Genomic DNA, 14,811 nt, shown 5'->3' with positions numbered 1-14,811 from the left:
AATTTTAATGGGACCAGGATTTACATATATGTCTCCTTATTAATTAATTAATTAATATTAATTAATTAATATTAATAGCTGGTGTTTACTGAGCCCTTACTATATGTCACACGTTGTTTATGAGCTCAGGTAATCCTTACAACAACCCTATGAAATAAGCAGTGTTATCTCCACCCAAGGCACCAAAAGGGTAGCATGCCAAAGTCACAGAGTTTGGGGGAAAAAAAAAAACTAAACTAAACTGGTAGATCTGGGGAGGGCTTGACCCAGGGAGTCTAGCTGCAAGTCCCGTACTCTTAAATACTACACTCTATTACCCCTGAGCTCAGGTCTGTTGGGCTTTTCTTCAGTCCATCTTTTTTTTTTTTTTTAAGATTTTATTAATTCATTTGAGAGAGAGAGAGTGAGAGAGAGTATGAGAGGGGAGAAGGTCAGAGGGAGAAGCAGACTCCCCGTGGTGTTGGGAGTCCAATGCGGGACTCGATTCCGGGACTCTGGGATCATGACCTGAGCCAAAGGCAGTCACTTAACCTACTGAGCCTCCCAGGTGCCCTCCTCAGTCCTTCTTGATGATCCAAGCAATTTAGTGCAATTCAATCTTGTTAAAATATAATTTTCAAAAATAGGTAAAATCATAACTCTCGTATAGATATAAATATGACCATATGTTAAAGTTGTTATTAACTCATTAATGAGGAGACTAGAGATGTGCTAAAACCACACACACACAAACGAGACCCAGTTAGAGATCAGAAATACTGAAGTGGGTACGAAGTAGAGGCAAAACTGACCTTCTCCACAATGGGGAACAGAGGTCCACCAGCACATCTAGAGACAAGAATTATTTCACATTGCTGTCAGTTATTTACAGCTTGTAGAATTGTGGCTCCCATGTCATCAGAGTAAGAGAACACCAGAAGGATGGGCTACAGACAATGCATGGTTTTCCACTAAAATACTAGTTGTTCTGGAGCGCTTGGGTGGCTCAGTCAGTTGAGTGTCTGCTTTTGGCTCAGGTCATGGTCCCAGAATCCTGGGATTGAGACTGCACGGGCTCCCTGTTCAGCGGGAAGCCTGCTTTTCCCTCCCCCCGCCCCCGCCTGCTTGTGTTCCCTGTCTCTCTGTGCTTCTGTCAAGTAAATAAATAAACTTATAAATAAATAAATAAAATACTAGTTGTTCTGTATCATACTTAAATTTCATCCTTGCTTCTCAAATTCACATTTACACCTGAGAGGTGTGGAAAGCATGTTGGGAGATAGCCAATGAATAAAAAGTGTTTTACAAACTACCAGAGCAGATATTTAATTTTTTAAAGATTTTATTTATTTATTTGCCAGAGAGAGAGAGTGAGAGAGAGAATACAAGCAGGGGGAAATAGAAGGTAGAGGGAGAAGCAGGCTCCTCACTGAGCAAGAACCCCAATGTGGGACTCGATCCCAGGACCCTGGGATCATAACCTGAGCTAAAGGCAGGTGCTTAATGACTGAGCCACCCAGGGGTCCCCAGAACAGACATTTATAAATAATTTTAATAAAGCAGATTGTTAAAGAATACAAATAAAGAAAGGAGAGATTCCTTCAGCTCTGGGAACCTATTAAAATTTCTATATGAGGGCTTTAGGGGAGACAACCCAATTGGAGGAGAGGACTGGAGGCTATCCTGAAGCTGCTTTTAGAAACCACATATCACCAAGAAAAAGCAGACCATCTCTATTAAAGAATGCCATAGAGCAGGGCGCCTGGGTGAAAGACTGGCTCTTGGTTTCCACTTAAGCCTCTGGTTTCATGCTCAGAGGGGAGTTTGCTTGAGGATTCTTTCTCCCTTTCCCTCTGCCCCTTCCCCCCACCCCGCCCCCGCTCACTTTGTCTCTCTATCTCATGAAAATAAATTAATTAATCTTAAAAAAAAAAAAAAAGAATGCCATAGGGCTTAGTAGGACCACAGAAGCCTCCAAAAGCCATCTCATGTACTCCCTTAGAAGTCTAGAAAACTTGCTTGCAGGAAAAGGCATTTAGATTAACCAGGAAGGGAGTAGGAGAATGTAGGGGTCCTATGCAGAGGGGCATCTTGATCCAAGGTACCGAGACCAAGAGAGGGGAGGTAATGTGGAAATGGGGATAATAAGAAAGAGGCAGTTAAAAGTCTGCCTCAGGGACACCTGGGTGGCTCAGTGGGTTAAGTGCCTGTCTTCGGCTCAGGCTGTGATCCCAGGGTTCTGGCTTCTTGCTTAGCGGGGAGCCTGCTTCTCCCTCTGGCTGCTGCTCCCACTGCTTGTGCTTGCTCTCTTTCTCTCTCTCTCTCTCTCTCTCTGACAAATAAATAAATAAAATCTGCAACAACAACAAAAAAATTCTGTCTCAAAACCTTCAACCTGTGCAGCCCTAGCATCTACAAATCTCTGTTTCCTTTCATAGGGACTTTGATCAGACTCCACTCCTAAGGCCACAGCCCGGCTGCCAGCCTAAAAATAGACACTTCACACATATTTCCAGGATAAACACAAGTATGGGAAGAAGAAGGAAGGAAGGAAGGAAAGAAGGAAGGAAGGGGAGGACATTGAACTTTACTTAAGCACTCTGCTCCAAAAAAGTTCTTCTACCAAAAAAGGAATTCCCCTGCCTTTCCTGTTTCGGGACAGAGCTAACCACAAAGGACCACTCTTCCCTTATGACTCAGTTAAGACCCACTTCCACTCTGCCTCATGATTCCCTTGTTGACTTCTCTCTATAAAAACCACAAGTCTCCATCTTTTTCTTTGAGATACTCTTCATTAACGAACATTTTCCTTACTCCATTAGTCTGAAGAAAATCATGTATCTTTCACAACTGGAAAGAGGGTTCAGGACCTAATCTCTGGGTTTGAAGAGCACTTCTGCGGGTCTGCGGATGAATACAGGATGAAGACATGCAAATCTTGCCTTTGTATTAACCATACCCTTTTTATATACATGAAGCAGGGCTGGGCTCATGCTCTTTGAAAGCCTCAGATCACACCTTGACCAAGGAAGAAGAGCCATCGCTCCTAGCTCTGACATCCACGTCTTTGTCTTTGGTACACACGGTGAATTCAGGGACTTGTTTCTGTTCCACATGTTTGAGATCAGTGCACCTAACAGAGGGTGCTTTTCCTTTCCCTCTTGGGTGATAGACTGGGACGAAGGAGAAGATTTGAGTTGATTAATTTATAGCGATAATCACTTTGGGATAATAAATAGGCATGCATTTTTATTGATCGAAAGAGAGTGTTCCAGAGGAGGCTAAAGGTGGATGCAAGCAACAGAGCCACATTTGACCTGCACAGGGCAAAAATGAAATCAGAGAACTTAGTGGAAGGATGTGGTAGAACTCAACGTTTGAAAAAGTTGACGTGTAAGTGCTGCTCTGAGATATAGATGTTAAGAAATGAATAGACAGTGACGCATGAGTCCCTGCTCCCTTCAGCCTCACTGACTCTCTGCCAAAGAATCAAATTCCAGGGAGAGGACAGGTGATTGGTAGGACATGGATCCCATGCTCACCCCTTGGCAGGGGAGGTCCCGATGAGCTGATTGACAGCTTTATCAAGACTGCAGCCAATGTGGAAGAAATTATACAGCAAAATGGAAGGGAGGAAGGAAGGACTGTTACTAGAAGGAGGAGCCAAGGATTTTTGGCAGGCGAAAAAGTAGCTTTACATAGAATTACCATATGACCCAGTTGTTCCAATCCTAGGTGTATATACCCACAAAAAATGAAAGCGTATATCCACAAAAAACCCTGTACTTGAATATTCATAATGGCACTATTTATAATACACATAAAGTGAAAACAGCGTAAGTGTCCATCAACTCATGAATGTATATTCATACAATGCAATATTATCCAGCTTGAATAAAGAATGAAATACTGATACATGTTTCAACATGATTAACCTTGAAGACATGATGCTAAGTGAGAGAAGCCAGTGACAAGAGACCACCTATTGTAGTATTCCACTTATATGGGATGAGCAGGTTAGGCAAATCCATAGAGACTGAAAGTAGGTTAAATAGATTAGTGATTACTTAGTGCTGAGGGAACTAGGGAGTCTGAAGGAAGGGAGAAGGGGACTGCCTGGTAGTGAATATTGGTTTCTTCTAGGGGAAAAAAACTGTTTTAAAATTCTATTGTGGTGATGCTTGCACAATCTTATGAATATACTAAAAATACCAAAGAGTTTACTGTAACTATATGATATATAAATTCATCTTAACAAAGCTTTTGAGAAAGAAAAGGCAGCTTTTCCATTATAATACCCTTACTGCAATGATGAAATTTGTTCCAATTATTATTTTAACTTGTTAGTAAATGAAGGAGTGGATTTTCAGGGACAGAAAGAAGGTCACTGGTCTGTCATGGTTTCAGAAACAGAAATTATGCCCTTGGATTAAGGCATTATTTTCTGTTAGAAAGAGCTACCAGCAGTGTGGGTCTTTAGTTGGCTTTATAAGTTATTCAAAATCCGTATGGATTATTCTGTTAGTCTGTTCCACGTGTGTCAACCAAACCAAAACAGGTCCTGTCTGGCATGAAACTTACAAAAGGCAGCACGGAATACTACAAGGACGGGCTGATGGGAAATCTGAGTTATTGCCATATAGAAAGAAGGAAAGAAAGAAAGAAAGAAAAGAAAAAAGGAAGGAAAAAAAGAAATTCTGGGCAGACAGTAAGATATGGCCAAAACCATGATGTTAAAATAAGAATTATTGAATTCTGGCAAATGCCCTATGACAGGTTTTGCTATAATAGGATTACTTGCAATAAGAGGTTGGAAGCCATTGGCTAGAAACACCATTATTTCATAAAACTGTAGATCCATGTATTGGATTTATGACATCATGTTTCTAAATGAGAATGATGCTAGTCAGTAATTATTATCTGTTAAGGGCTTCTGGTAGGCCATGTCAAGACAGCCCATGGTTCAGGTGACTAGGGAAGGCCTCCCTGGAGAAGGGAGGTTGGGAGGGTGCCCAGGGTTGGTCAGGTAAGGGCCAGGGGCACTTCCTAAAGGTGAAAACAGCAGCTGTGAAGGCCTATGGATAACATCAAACATGGAAAGGCACCTGGGTGGTTCAGTTGTTAAGTGTCTGCCTTTGGCTGGGGTCCTGATACAAGAGTGCTGGAATCGAAGCCCCTGTCAGGCTCCTCAGTCCACAGAAAATCTGCTCCTCCCTCTCCCACTCCCCCTGCTTGTATTCCCTCTCTTGCTGTCTCTCTCTCTCTCTGCCAAATAAATAAATTAAATCTTTTAAAAAATAAAATCAAACACAGTGCTTATTTTACAAACGAATATATCCCATGTGGATGAAACATGGAGAATGAAGAAGAGAAACTTACTTTTGCCGCCAACAGGTGCTGAGCACACACATCCCTTCTCACTCTAGGCTAGGGGATTTGCTTCTTTCCAGCCACAGAAAGTCTCTATGGGGTCAGTACCATCTCTCTGCTTTACAGATGGGGACTGGGGCTTTGCCTGTGGTTGCAAACATAGGGAGAGGGAAAGCCTGGGTTTGAACCTAGCTTGTTGCCTCCGGAGCCAGTATGCTGACCACGACCGGACCTCGTCTGCTGACTGCACGCCAGCCACCTCTGCTTCTCCCAAGCTTTGCCGCCCCTTGATTTGCCTCTGCCCCAGCCAGGAGGACAGGCAGATTTAGCCATAGATTCCTTGCTCTGTGATCCTGGTCAAGAAGCCTGTTGTTAAAGTAAACAAGACGCTTGAAAGCATAGCCAAAGCTATTAAAATTTTATAAGCCAACGTTACCCAAGATTCTGCACTGTGGATAAATGTCAAAAGGACTTGTTATGAAATCCCATCTTTTAAAAGTTCCATATAATTTCTTTCTCCTTAACAGGGAGTTGAAGTAGGTAAAAATAACAGTGTTTTATTTTTGCTAGGAAAATAATACAGTTTTATTTGGGACAGTGACTGAAAACCACTGTTTGGTCAGTTTTCTCCCCCACACTGTGATTTGATGCGGCGAGGGCAAGAAGTCTTTCTTCACTACATTTATAAGAGGCTTGCTTAAATCTATGTAACTTCTCAGGATTCAGTGTGTGCTCCTCCTAAGAGAAGAATTCTCTAATAATAACAAACTTCATTCCCCACCCCACTGTTAATGCATAAGAGTCTTTGTTCCATATCTCCAATTTACTGTTACTAAAGAAACCGGGAAGACCCCACTCCAGCTTCAACAGATGAAACAAGGGACCCGAACACTTAAATTTCAGTCCAAATTTTGAAAGAAAGTCCTCTTGTTAATGTTCATTATCTTACCATTGGAGAGTCAAATACAAAAACAAAAACAAAGACAGTGTTTACCCATGATGTCTGTGGATTGGACCCGCATTTTGGATACAATTGTCATTCTCTGGAACTTTTCCTAAGAGGCATTGTAGAATGCAGTCATAACAGCTAAAAATCTGTATCATGTTCTCTTAAATAAAATCTTGTTGGGAAAGAAAAATACTTGGGAAGTTAGAAGATTAAAAATCTGAGTGGTTTTTCTTTTTTCAGATATGACCCTTTTCATGGTTTCAATGTTCCACAAAGAGATGACTTAGACATTTCAAAGCTTTCGCTCCATTCTTTCTGGTTTTCATTTCTCTGTGTTTGCATCATGACTCAAAGTGATTCAAGAATATTCTGGTTAGGTGTCTGGAAAGAGAATTTAGTGTGACTAACTATCCCTGTTTGCCCAGGACTGTAACACTTTCAGGGCTAAAGCTAAAATCAAAACAGACCTGGGAAAATCAGAACAACTGGTTAATGCAGGATGGTATTTTTTGGCCTAGTTACAGATCCTTGTTTAAACAAACTGGAGAGGACCACCCCCCCTACCTGTGTCCTGAACCCTAATATCCTGCATACTCTAGCAACTATTATTTTTAAAAGCTTCCCATGTTATTCCGATAACCAGCTTTGGGAGTTTCTGAGGTGGTATAGGTAGTTCCTAAATGGAATTGTTGGGCTCAAAAGGAAAATGGGCTCAAATGGAAAATCCAACCGATAGACTATGTTCTTTTTCTAATTTTTTAATATCTTCAAAGTTGAATGCTATTTAAGAACAAAACAAATGGCTTCTTTGAGAAGGGGGCCTGTTGTATTTTTATTTTATTCTTTTAAAGATTTTATTTATTTATCTAATTATTTGAAAGATAGAGAGGGAATGAGGGAACATGTCGGGTAGGAGTGGAGAGAGGGGGACAAGAAGATTTCGTGCTGAGCCTGGAGCCTGTTGCTGGGCGCCAACCCACAACCCTGAGATGAGGACCTGAACCCAGATCAGGAGTCGGGCACTTAAATGACTGAGCCACCCATGCGTCCCCAGCCTGCTGTAATTTTAAAATTCTACAAGGTGCATACTCTTTTGAACCTTGACTCTGTCCAAGACCCCAGGGATTGAAACAACAGCTACCACGTGGCTTTGAGACACCTGACAGCTATCGTTAGGCTGGAGGATGTTCTATTCCCTGCGGCCTCCCACGTCCCACGGAGGGAGAGAAGGGGAACAAACCCTAAACAATTTCTGCTGCTCTTAGAATCTTCAAATATGGAGAACCTGACTGGTTCAGTCTGTAAACCATGAAACTCTTGATCTCAGGGTCATGAGTTCAAGCCCCATGTTGGGCATGGAGCCTACTTCAAAAAAAAAAAAAATCTTGGGGCACCTGGGTGGCTCAGTGGGTTAAAGCCTCTGCCTTGGGCTCAGGTCATGATCCCAAAGTCCTAGGATAGAGCCCCGCATCAGGCTCTCTGCTCAGCAGGGAGCCTGCTTCCCCTCTCTCTCTGCCTGCCTCTCTGCCTACTTGTGATCTGTCTGTCAGATAAATAAAATCTTCAAATAAAATGCTCACGTTTCTTGTTTTTTTTTTTACTTTAGATTTCTAATTCTTCTTAAAGTTTATGGTTTTCCGTTATAATTCATGTTTATTGTAGAATATTTGATAAATATAAAAAAATTAAAGAAGGAGAAAAAAATTAAAGAAGGAGATAATTAAAGCTTATCCCCAACACAATCAATCTTAAGAGTCTGGTGTATTTCCTTTCTGCATTATTTCTATGTATCACCTTTAAAGATATATAAATATAACGGTGATCATAAGACATACATGCAACATTATATTTTACTTTCCTTTTATTTTTTATTTTATTTTATTCTATTTTTTTTAACATGGGGCTTGAACTCATGACCCCGAGCTCAAGACCTGAGCTGAGATCAAGAGTTAGACCCTTAAGCAACTGAGCCACCAAGGTTCCCCTTTTGTTTTCCTTTAAACATTATATTGCTTCCATGTCATAGATTGACCATAAATAGAACTTTCAATGGCTAAATTATGTTTCAAGAGGATGAGCATAACTCACTTTATCGGGCTCTTGATTAACTTTCAAGTAATGCCCTTAAAATAAACTACCAAATGCCAGCAGACCATTAGGAGACAGATAGCCCAAAAACATCATCTAGAGAAGAATCACTAACCCGATAAGTCACTACAACTAAGTCTTTCCTTCAGGTGAAGAGTATGTTCTTCCGCATGGATCTTTCTTTCTTGGTAATTTGTTGGTGTTGTTTTCAATTTAATGATAGACTAGTTTCAGATGAAATTTCAAAAATCACTCATAATCCCACTGTTTTAACATAGCCATTCAAAGATGTCTAGGCATATAGATTTGTCTATAACTACAATCACACAATGGATGCATTTTTGTGTTCCTTTTTTCCACTTAACCTTATATTCTAGCCACCTTGCCATGTTATTACACAGTCCTTCTAATTATCCCTTTTAGTGGTTGTGTAATCATCTGCAAGTTATTGCTTGTGGCTACATAATTCCTTTGGGATTGAGAAAAGGTAACAATTACGTAAAATAAGTGAGGAAGAGAAAAATTACTGATGCAGATTCTAAAGCAGTGAATGTCACTTTGTTATCCTTGGTATCCTCCAAAGGTTACCAGAGTACGGAAGATGAAGATGAATCTGGGTCTGACCCATCTTCCCTCTCTAAAAACACTTTTTCTTTAAGTTTTCTTTCAAAGTATGCTCTTAAAAAAAAAAAAAAGAAAGAAAGAAAAAAAGAAAAGAGAAAAGGAGGGAAGTATAACATTAGATGATACAATGTTGTGGTCGATTCCATCATTTACGAGCTGTATCACTTTGGGCAAATTACACCGATGTCTGAGTTTCTTTATTTATAAAATGAGGGTATTAATTTGCAGTTACGGAATGAATAAGTCACACAGGTGACAGGTGCAGCATAGGGGATATAATCAATGGTACTGTAATAGGATAATATGGTGACAGATGGCAGCTACACTGGTAGAGAGCACAGTGTAACATACAGAATTGGTGAATCACTATGTTGTACACCTAAAACTAATAGAACACTCTGTGTCAACCATCCTTAAATTTTAAAAACGAGGATGTATATGTCACCTAACTCACTGGATTGTGGTAAAGATTAGATAAACATATATGCAATATAAATGGATTGTATAGAACAATGGCTGCTGCCAAACTATTGTACAAATGTTGGTCAATAAATAAAATAAAAAACTAGGAAAAAAACCGTATCAGGGTAACAAAGCTAGAGTGCATTCTTGTGAACTTCAAACCAAGAAATAGAACAGACAGTGACAGATCTGGGAAAGGCAGTGATGGCCTCAAGTTAGAAAAAAAGCCCAGAGGCTTGGGGTAAGATTTCCAAATGATATGCCTAGACTCACACTTCATACCTATGTGACTTTTGGTAGTTGACTTAACTTCCTTAAGTCCTGATTTTCTCATCTGGCAAAGAGCGGTGTTCATATTAACTACATCACAGGATTCTCAAGAGCAGTACATGAAGTAATCCCTCGAGAGCCTTTAGCCCGGGACCTGGCCCATCCTGAGTCTTTAGTCCTAGAGATCTAGAACACTCCCAGGTACCATGGATGGCTGACTCCTTGCTGCAACTTCGTGGCACCCCTGCAACTTGTTTTATTTTTTCAAACTACCAAATACTCTGCAGAAGGTGCCCAGATAGTCAGGAGGGAAAAGAACTTTAGTTTCAGATTGCAAAGAGACAGCAGAGGAAGGAAATTCATGCCACGTCTCTCTGTAAGTGAACGTGTCCTCTTTTCCTTTTCTTCATTTATTTATTTTTATTCCATTTTGCTTTTATTGAAAATCAGTTAATTAACACATAGTGTACTATTAATTTCAGAGCCAACCCCTTCTTTTCTGTCACCATAGGCATGGCATTTGGGGATCTATGATAACCGTGGAAAGCCCTGCCTGAGGAGTTAGGCGACTCACCTCTTGTCCCAGTTTTGTCCTAAACTTGCCACGTGACCTTAAATAAGCCACTTTTCTACTCCTCTCTTAAATGATTTCCCGTCTAAGATTGGGTGGTTGGACGAGAGACAATCTCAAAGATCTCTTTGTCCCTTATTCTCTTCTTACGGCATAAAGAAGTTTGTGTTATTTTTATAATCCACAGGGCATCCGGGTTTTGTGGACAAGAAGGTGTTATATGGTACAGAGCAGCACACAGCGCTGGTGAAGATTACCATTTGTAAATCCGTTATATTGACTCTATCTTTTTTCCCTGTGGGAGAGAACCTATCTATGGCACTAAACAGCCAAGAGTTGATGGAGAAATTTCTGGAAGATATACATAGTGTGATGAAGTGTCTGCTTTAAAAAAAATATTTTATCCAGATATTTGTAGTTGGAATCCATGTATTTAGCTTAAACACTCCCTTGTCTGTGAAATAAAATGAATTACCACCCTGCCTTAACATTGTCTCTGGCTCTGCGCAGAGGGGAAAAACATTCTTGGTCAGCGGTACAGTAGAATTAGAGAATGCTTGCCTTATATAGTCATGGTCTGGCCGAGTCATATTGTTTGGAATGAAAACTTGACCAGATGTTCACTTATATGAACTAGAGAGATTAATTATCAGTCCTACCATATTATCTGGAAGGGTGGGTATAATCATCTCCAAAGAATTTCCTGGAGCCGGACACAAAAGCTGCCAATTGTAATCATGGCTAACACTTTATTAAATACACACAATGTACCAGGCGCCACTTTAAGGGCTTCACGTGGATAATTCATTTGGCCACACACTACTCCTTGGAGGAAGGTACTATTGTTATACTTAGTTCATAAATGAAGTCATGGGTCTTGAAGAAGTGAGGCAGCATGCCTGAGGTCACTCTCTAAGAAGTGGTAAGGGTAGGACCTGAATCCAGAAACATTACCCCCTAAGCCTATGCTTTGAAACCTATGCTACACTCATTGCCCTATATAATTAATTCCTTGTTTTAGACCCAGAGTGTTGTTAAAACTTGAACATACTAGGCTCATCTCTAATCTCTCAATGGATAAAGAGGAATTTGAACTTCGGTGAGTCGAAAAAGAAAAAAAAAAAAAACCATAGTGCCTGATCTGAGGGAAGGAAGAATGTGAAATTCTGGAGAAAACATTCATACACCTGATTAAAAATCTCCTGGGTTACCAAAACTACATATCTACTGTTTATTCATCTTTTAAAGTAATTTGAGGAATGTAACAGGAACTGAAATTGAGATCCCCAATCCTTGTCTGCATAAGATATCTGGAATGTTTTTTGCTATGATCAAACCCAAGCAGATGTTGCTTGATGCTTCTTGGTTAACCTTAAGAAGAAGCAATAGGAACTGCTGAATTCTCCTCATTTACAGTGGAATCCCAAATATTTCTCTGTTCTTGTTGGGGTTTGCTAGAATTACCACACTGGTTGACACTGACATTCTTCTCAGTTTATCTTCAGGTCTGAGAGCTCCCTTATTTTGTCAGCATATATTCCCCAACAATATAAAGAAAGCATAACATTTATACTATAGATTTTGAAATAACAGAGGGGTTTGAAAAGTGTGGTTCTGGATAGGGAGATTGTGGACAAATCTTTTTAAATCTGAGACTGAGAACTCATGTTTGAGTGGCATAATCTTATCTCAGACTCAACCTTCCATTCTTTTTTCTCCTAAGAATTGTGCTAAAGATATTTTTAATACAGTGTATTTTTTTTTATTCCTCTCCGTGTGAAGATTTTCAGTCCATTTGCATGCAACACAAGCTTTCATCTATATAATTAGGATCCCAAAAACTTGCAGCAGTTGGCTGTGACATCTGCATATATGCAATTTTGTGAGTTCAAGCATTGTGATATGACATATGAATTAGAAGCTTTAGTAATGGGATAAGAAAGGGAGGCAGCTTTAACACAAGTATAAATGTGCTAATCACAAGCAATGAAAGAAATTAGAACTCAGATTAAGACTTTGATTAGCTAAGATATAACCTACCCTAATTTTTAAAAAGATTTTGTTTATTTATTTGAGAGAGAGAGCACAAGCAGGGGGAGAGGCAGAGGAAGAGGGAGAGGCAGACTCCTTGCTGAGAAAGGAGCCAGATACAGGACTCAAACCCAGGACTCCTAGATCATGCCTGAGCAGAAAGCAGATGCTTAACTGACTGAGCCACCCAGGTGCCCCTCATTTATCCTAATATTACAAGAAACCATTTCTACTGTGCCTCCTACTGAACAGAATTTCTGTAATACGGAATCTGTTCCCTATCACCTATTTTTTTTTTCCTTTCAAAGAGTTTATTTTTTCTGCTATCAAAAAATATACATGATCAATGAATAAAACATAGAAAAGAAGAAAGATTACTGAGGGTCTCTATCTTACCTAACGCTCAAGCTGCTACTTAAATGTTGGCACTCATCTACTTAGTTGTAACTATGTTCTGCAAGGAAACACTACATCTTTCATTTTAAAAACTGAACATAGGAGCGCCTGGGTGGCTCAGTGGGTTAAAGCCTCTGCCTTCGGCTCAGGTCATGATCCCAGGGTCCTGGGATCGAGCCCCACATCAGGCTCTCTGCTCAACAGGGAGCCTGCTTCCTCCTCTCTCTCTGCCTGCCTCTCTGCCTCCTTGTGATCTCTGTCTGTCAAATAAATAAATAAAATCTTGAAAAAAAATAAAAACTGAACATAAAGCTGTCTGTATTTTCTTTGTATGTTTTCTTTATGGAACCATAAGTTTTACTAGTTTTCATAATAATTTTCCTAATTGTCTTCTGAGTGGATTCATTATAGTCAACTACCTATTTCTAGATTCCTGAAAAAATAATATGGTTCCAACCTTTCTATTCTAATAAATAATAGGTTAGTATTCATCTTCATGCCTAAACACTTTCCTTTTTAGGATTGTTTCTTTGGGTTAAAGTCTTTCAAGAGAGATCACAACTCAGGAATGTTGTATTCTGAAGTTTATTGCAGATAAACATATTTTACTGCTTTATACTAACTTCTTTTTTAAAAATATTTTTTTTCGATTTTGTTTATTCATTTGACAGATAGAGATCACAAGTAGGCAGAGAGGCAGACAGAGAGAGAGGAGGAAGCAGGCTCCCGGCCAAACAGAGAGCCGGATGTGGGGCTTGATCCCAGGACTCTGGGATCATGACCTGAGCTGAAGGCAATTGCTTAACCAACAACCACGCAGGCGCTCTGCCTTATACTAACTTCTTGAAATACGTTTGTGCCATTCTAGAAATGAAGTTTGGAAAGCAGAAATTCACTGTTCCCCAAATGGGATGTTTTACATCAAGTTTCTAAAATTTTCCTTATGTGCCTTGACCTTCCTGCTATAGCATGTTTCCGCCATGAACCTAAATCCTTGAGTCTATTCACTGGAAGCCTTGCCTTTGACCACTGACTCTTGCCACCTAGATGAATTCCCTCTTGTGACCTTAGTCTTCCTTCTGTCTCCTAGTGAGACTGGATACTGTGGTCATTTCCCCACATCCACTCTAGGTGCTCTGTACATAAATACTTTGGGAAACTGACCCTACCACAGCTGCAGAAGTGGTCTCTGATTTCACACAATTGATCTCTCACCTGCCCATCATTCCAATAATGCTCTGGTCATGTGACCAGTGACCTCCATTTTGTTAAATCCACTAACCCATTCTCAGCCTTCAACGTCTGGACCTCTCAGCCAAACTAGCACAGTTCATTATTCCTTCCTCCTTGATACACTTTCTTCACTTGGCTTCCAGGACCTAATCAATCAGGATCCAATTAAGAAAACAGAAACCTTTTTTCAGTATTTGAACAGAAGGAATTTAATTCAAGAACTCGATGACACAGGTGACAAAAGATGAAAAGCCAAATAGGAGAGAGTGAGGAAAGCAGGGGTTGGAAACTGGAGAAAAGCAGTACCAACCTAGGCTGGAGGAACAAAGAGGAGGGAAGGTACCCCTGGGCTTTAGGGGGAAAAAGCAGAAGCTGCAATTATGCACAATTTGTCTAGCAGAAGCCACAGTTCGAGGAGAGTTACAGCCACAACCAGAGACACCACCCCAGAGAAGGAGAGAACATTCCTGGTTTCTCCTTTTGTCCCCTTACTACAATTTTCCATCACTGCCCTTCGTAAGATAATCCCAGCTAGAAACCAACTAATATCAGAATCCTGGAAAAGCAGGCTGCACTGGTCAGATCCACTACCATAAAGGGTCAAGTGGGGGAAAGATGAGGGATGGATTGAGGATCACAGGGCCAAGTTGGGCGCAAGAAACTTGCTTTATCCCATATTTACTGGTCATTCCCTCCCTGGCTTTCTATTGCCTTCTACTCTTCTTCGTGTCCTCTTAATATGCAGTTGCTCCACATCCCGATCTTTAATCCCCCTTTTCTTCTAGTTATCCACAAATGCTTAACAAACTCCACTAACCCTAAATACTTTAGAGCAATA

General features: G+C 40.3%; 1 long non-coding RNA gene across 1 annotated transcript in view; it reads left to right on the top strand.

Moving 5' to 3' along the window:
• The first annotated feature begins 416 nt into the window (after positions 1–416).
• Positions 417–14,811, top strand: part of LOC309862300 — a 173,045-nt gene continuing 158,650 nt past the window's right edge. Inside the window, exon 1 of the long non-coding RNA XR_014310406.1 lies at positions 417–466. This is a non-coding gene — a long non-coding RNA (uncharacterized lncRNA). The remainder of the gene's footprint in view (positions 467–14,811) is intronic.

Source organism: Mustela nivalis, assembly GCF_964662115.1.
Source record: "Mustela nivalis genome assembly, chromosome: 3".
Classification (NCBI taxonomy): Eukaryota; Metazoa; Chordata; class Mammalia; order Carnivora; family Mustelidae; genus Mustela; species Mustela nivalis.
The sequence above is the reverse complement of the archived record's forward strand: the minus strand, read 5'-3'. Positions and strand labels throughout refer to the sequence as shown.